The sequence below is a fragment of the Gobio gobio genome (genome assembly GCF_949357685.1).
Source record: "Gobio gobio genome assembly, chromosome: 18".
NCBI lineage: Eukaryota > Metazoa > Chordata > Actinopteri > Cypriniformes > Gobionidae > Gobio > Gobio gobio.
Window position 1 is genome coordinate 2,147,285 of NC_137111.1, and position 6,000 is coordinate 2,153,284.

At 43.0% G+C, this 6,000-nt stretch overlaps 1 long non-coding RNA gene across 1 annotated transcript; it reads right to left on the minus strand.

The window, feature by feature from the left end:
• Window positions 1–3,050: 3,050 nt before the first annotated feature.
• LOC307142678 lies at window positions 3,051–3,942 on the minus strand. The gene is made up of 3 exons (XR_013818504.1): window positions 3,804–3,942; window positions 3,646–3,725; window positions 3,051–3,172 (listed from the first exon to the last, which is right to left on the minus strand). It is a non-coding gene; the product is annotated as an uncharacterized lncRNA (long non-coding RNA).
• Window positions 3,943–6,000: the final 2,058 nt, after the last annotated feature.

Here is a 6,000-nt window from a genome sequence, read left to right on the forward strand (position 1 = left end):
GGAGGGCGCTATCAAAAACATGTTCGACAAATTGATCTCGCAGTAAAACATGCGAATTTGGCATACCGTGAGGAGACTGTTGCTTCACTTGCTCAAGGAGACCCATCAGGACAAGGGAGAACTCCAACAAGCTCTCCCCTTCCTGTTGCTTTCTCGAAAAGAAAGCCTCCTGCAATGAAACATATGACTGTGAGCAACCATACAATTCTCGCAAAGCTGAAATAATCCTCCCTGAGTCCTTACGCTCCACTTCTGGGCGGTACTTGATCTTTTCCCTTGCCTCCCCTTCTAAGTGGTCAAACAAATAAAACGCCTTATCGGTTTCAGAAAGGTGACGAACGCGCATACAAGCCTGGGCCTCCTCAACCCACTCTTCAATGCCAATGCCAACCCTGCCATTAAATTTTGGACACTTTCTGTCTCGTGGTACAAAAACAAATCGGTCCGGTCGGGTGGCATCAACATTACTGTGTTGCAAAGGAACAGAAGGCCCAGGTAAAGGCGGTGCATCAACAGGACCTGGAGGCACAGGAACACGCTCCTGACGCAACCTCTCGTTGTCTGCTTTAAGCTGATTAATCATTTCCCTCAATTGTTGTAACTCCTCTTCCATATTTTAACTACAAAGTCACTTACCAATGAAAGAAGAATAAGCCCACAATAAGGGCTAGAATTTATACACAAGACGTGCACTGTTGCTCTGCTGCCACTCCAAGGAAAAGTCAATCCTAAAATACAAAAAGAAAAAAAAAGAAAAGACAAACAAAAAAACAACAAACAATTGTACAATTAACCCACGTCTCTGTCTCAAAGTGGAAACCCTGCCGACTACGCCAAAATGTGGCGAGGTGATGGATCAGGTAAATTACAGTTACACTTAAGAGGAAAAGTATAATTAAATGAAAAGCAGACTACGCCACCCCGTTTCACTACACGGAGAAATTTATACAAGACACGCTGGTTCGTGACCACAGACGACAAGAGACGTGGATCAAAATACAAAAATACTCTTTTTTATTTTCTCAACAATAATTTAATATATAAAAACTTTGAGGTAGACAAGTTTTGCACTGTTAAGTGTGCACCAGGCCAGAAATAAAGAAAAACAAAAAAATAAAAAACAAAAACACTTTTGGGGCTGAGGCTTGCCAGCAGGGAGCTAGCTGGACAGGGAGTGTCCTAAGATCACACCACTCATCAAATTCCACTCCACGCAACACTCACACTCACTGGGTGAAAGACACATAGGTGCCCACGGCAAAACACTCTGTGAAGGAACCACCACCAAAAGAGGACAGACAGCTAGCTCCTCTGCACAGGGCGGGCCTTCAGCTCCTGAAAGAAACAAAAACACAATATAATACACATTCACAGTTGGCTGCAAACTTATGAATTTTACTGAGCTCAGTGGTTAGCCTGGCTGGTGGTGACCTAAAAAGTTCACAATGTGGCCACGTTACAACAGCCAACGGCTATGAGCAAAAATGAAATTAACCACACAAAAACACAAGTAAACATTAAATCATAGAAATCAAAACCAGGCTTACAACACAGAAAAATGTGGCTCACTTCGCAATCTTTGAGAAGCACACAGAGCAAAGGGCTCAAGGGTAACCAAACGGCTGGTGGTTATACATTAAGTGAGGCTGAATTATACCATCACATGCGGCTACGTCATGCATGGACGGACAGCTCGGAAGCTAGCCACACACACACTAGTACAACAAGCATTTACAATCATATGCAGATGCAAAGTAAGCTAACAAAACAAAGAATGAATCACGATGATCACAGTGACATTAAATGGCAGCAGAAAACAACAGTGCCGTCTTAGCGACGTTATCAATGGAGCATTTTGCCTCCAGTCCACAATGATGAACCGCTCACAAGTGGTTTACTGCACTAAAAGAGAAAACGATTAATGAATGAATATAAAAAAACACCCACCTCCGGTTATTCAAGTGGTTAGATTTACCTACCCCATAGTAGATCGCTAGACCCACAGAGGATTACGTTACTCACACGCAGTCTCATTCACAATAGGCAACCCGCCAGCGTACAGAGATGTTACATCCGTTCAAACACATTAGCCGCACTAAGATAGAAACATGGGTTTACCGGAGATCACATCAAAACACACGTTAGTCTGTCAGAATAAACATACCTCGGATAAGGACAGCCTGCACCCACAAGCAACGCCGCACTAATTCGGACAGTAACCTGGCTCCCACGGAACTGCACACGCACAACAACAAAGTCTTTGACGATGACGTATAACCGGGTAACCTGAACTCCGCCTTAAGTAAGCCAGAGGTGGCTGCCGATAGGCTGTCACCCCCGTCACTCAACACAAATCACAGGGCGGAATCTAACCCGCCTTGCCACATATGCATGCGATTTTCTCAATGTGTGTGTACCCTCACTGATCTTAATATATGGGCAGTCAACATAGCTTGCTACATTGGGGCATTTAATTTCAACAAGGCCAAACACAGACTGCCCCTTTGGATCATACACAATGCCATCAGGTGATGACCCTATCCAGGGTGCGTCATGGTGGATAAGGAAGCCACAGGGATAGTGGTTAACCTCCCTTGCTCTGCAGTACTCCTCTACTGCTGCAGGTTCCATGTCAAGCCCCCTCCGCATGTCTGCAGTCTGATGGCTAGGTCTCAGAAGCCTTTTTGCTAGATTTTCAGCAGAGCTCTGTGCCCTGGTGTGACAGACCTCTCTGAATTTGGAGGAGGTGATGCGGGGCCGCCTTAGTTGGTGCCACTCAATGCAGGAACTCTGCTCTTTTGTACCATAGCCAATTTTGTGTGCTGTCTCTAATGTTGTTTCCAAGGACATCATGTGGTGCTGCTGATGTTCAGTGCAGACAAAAGAGCAGGTAGAGGGCCCCAGCCTGTAACCATGAAGTGGGAGCTGTGGGAGAGAAGGAGCATCTGTGTGTGGACATGTTTTCGGCACTCTCTTTGCTGGCATGTGATAAGATAGCACGCTTCCTTCTTGCACTTTTCCAAATGCAGAGTCAACCAGAGGAACATTCATGTCCATAGCCATAGTTGTTATTAGCGGAGCCACATTACTTGGAAGATCACGGTACACTTCATCCACCCTGAGTGTGGAAAGTTCAGGCAGAGGTGAACTGACACCCTTATACAAGTTGCTCCTATGGAAAAGACAAAAAAAAAAGAGCCATTAAGTTAGTTATACATAAGTTGTACCAACAAACTAAATTAATATAAATTAATGATTTTTATGTTTAAAAAGTCTGAAGGGATGTTTTTGACTTTCTTGCTTGAACAACTGAGAGCATAAAATGCTAACAATGAATGTTGAAATGCAATGTATCACACGATTACTTTATCTGAGGTCTCACTGATATGATTACTACAGAAAAAGTCTTTAATGATTGTTTATTGTTTAGTTTATTTATTTGAACATGAAAAAAAAAATGAATATACATAAAGCATACAAACCTACATATATACAATACAATTAAAATAACAAATAAGTAAGTACATGGACTTCTCAGTACAAGCTTCCAAAATTATTGTACATAATAGTAAAAACTATTTCCCATGTTCAAAAATGAGTAGGAAGAAGTTCAAGCCAACTTATGATAATATCAACAGTACTAACCTGATGCCTTCTACCAGTTTTCGTTCCTTGGGTCTGGCTGAAAGAATCACCATGTCATTGACCAGACCAGGTTTAACACCCTGCATGTAAACAAAAAAGGATATCAATAAACACACATTTTCATCAATTTAATCAAAGTACTCTTTTAGAAACGTTACCATGGTTCTTGGCTTATGCCACTTTTGTTCAGTCTCTGTGCAGCTGTGTGTTGGGGGAACAGAGGTGATACTCAGCTGGCAATAATGTGCAGTCTGGTACAACAGAGCTGCAACATGATTACACAAAGCTGTACCTGCCCCACAGCTACACTGGCAGCTTTCTAGCTGTACAGGACGGGCATCCCTAAACACAATCTGTGAAAATACAAAAATATGTTACAATAGAATAAAAGTACAGTTTTTTAAAAGGAGAATGGATGAGTACAGTGAGAATGTTTACAAAGCAAAATAAAAAAACAACTAAATTTGGGGGAGGTAAAAATTGTAGCCAAATTATTATTTATTATTATTGTTATTATTCTCACTCTACTCATTTAAATAACAAGGGACACAGAACGTGTGTCAAAGACGTAACAAAACAGAACTCAGTTTCTGTGAATCCCAGTGCTTAGCGTACATATTTAAATATTGATAAATATTCTAACACACCAGTGTTATTGATGGTATATGAATCAAAATATGTATTTAAAATAGCTTTTAGCAGAATCACATGCGATGATTCACAGAAACTTGATCTGACGAACGGAACCTGTCTCATAAACTAGCCTCCTCTGAACCTGCAGGATAACTTTCCCTTACACTCAAGCTGTGAGGCTTTTGGCTTTTCCTCATTGATCGGTAGCACTCAGCCCTAATGGTTACCTCTCCTGTGCTTGAATCCTTGTTTGAAACTGAGATTGACAATGGTGTTAGGAAAATGTACGTGATTGACACACAATATTAGACAGACCGAGACAGACACATACAATTTTCACTTACTGCGCTAGCGTTACATAGCATGTATGCTAAGGGAATATAAACACTACACGTCTAACGTTAGATCTTACCTTCATAATTGTGAATGTAGCTTGAAACGTATAGCTTGAAGCCCTTCTCCTTCTTTGTTGTCGATGTATGACACAGTGTTTGGATTATTCGACTCTCATCGTTGACCGTCATCCTAGGTAGATCTTGAAGCGACCGGGTGAAAAACGCCATAGCTGCTATTGACGCTACGCGCACCGGAAGTGACCTAGCTGGCTGACTTGGAATGCGGAAGAGAGTGTGCATGAAGCCCATTACACATGCAGACGCTAGTAGGCAGTGTCCTCAAGCATGTTGGTGTAATCAAGACAACAGCCGAAGAAGAAGCAGCTTGTTGTGTAGAATCTGTTCATTCATGTCGGAATATCAGCAGCAGTTAGAGAGCGGCTTTTCTGGCAGCTTGAGTTGTTGTATCTAATACAAATTAAGTACCTCTAGTTGATTAGTAAAGTTAAATAAGGTGATCTGGCGCTGGAATGTGTTTGTGAAATCATGCAGAGCTCGTGGCCGCTGTTTTTACAGTAGCGGTGGCTCGAGCAATCGATTGCTGTTGCGGAGACTTCCTTCACGAAATGTACCCTAATGTGTCCCTGTTCTTGATATACAATTACTGATTAACATCTTTGGTTTTAATGAGAAAATAAATAAACTATACTCAGCGGATCTATGTATTTATTTACTACCATAAAGAATCACTGGACTACAAAATATTGTGTTATAGCAGACATAAGGAACTATCATCCCATTTCTTGACACACACACACACACACACACTCCTATCGCAGATTTTTTGTTTATTTATTGACCTGGGAGGTTCTGGCAGACCAATCACAGCGCTTGCGGTCCGCATAGAATTGACGCGTTGTTACATTTTTAGAGGTGCGCGTCAGGGTACGGCGTATCCAACGCGTCTATGCGTATGGTACGCCGTACCTTCTGCGTGCACTCGACACAGAAGTATAAATTGGCCTTTATTCAGCGCATGTTTCAAATCCCCCAGTGTTGGATTATGCCAACGTGCTGGGACGATGCCTCGGGTGGAGGAAGCTCTCGCGAGCTATCTTTCGCCCGACTCTGCATCGTCCCTTAAAGCCCCGGCTCTGCCCACCAAACCCTGTCGGGACACATCATCATTGGTGGGCAGAGCTTATATGGCGGCTGGGCACGCTGGTAGTACCCTGCACACTTTATCCATCCTGCAGGCCTACCAGGCTGACCTCCTTAAAGAGCTTGATGAGGGCGAGGATCCCTCTCCGGAGGATGTACTGGAGCTCCGGAAGGCTGCTCATTTGTCTCTCCACATCACCAAGGAGACGGCCCATGCCATCGGCCG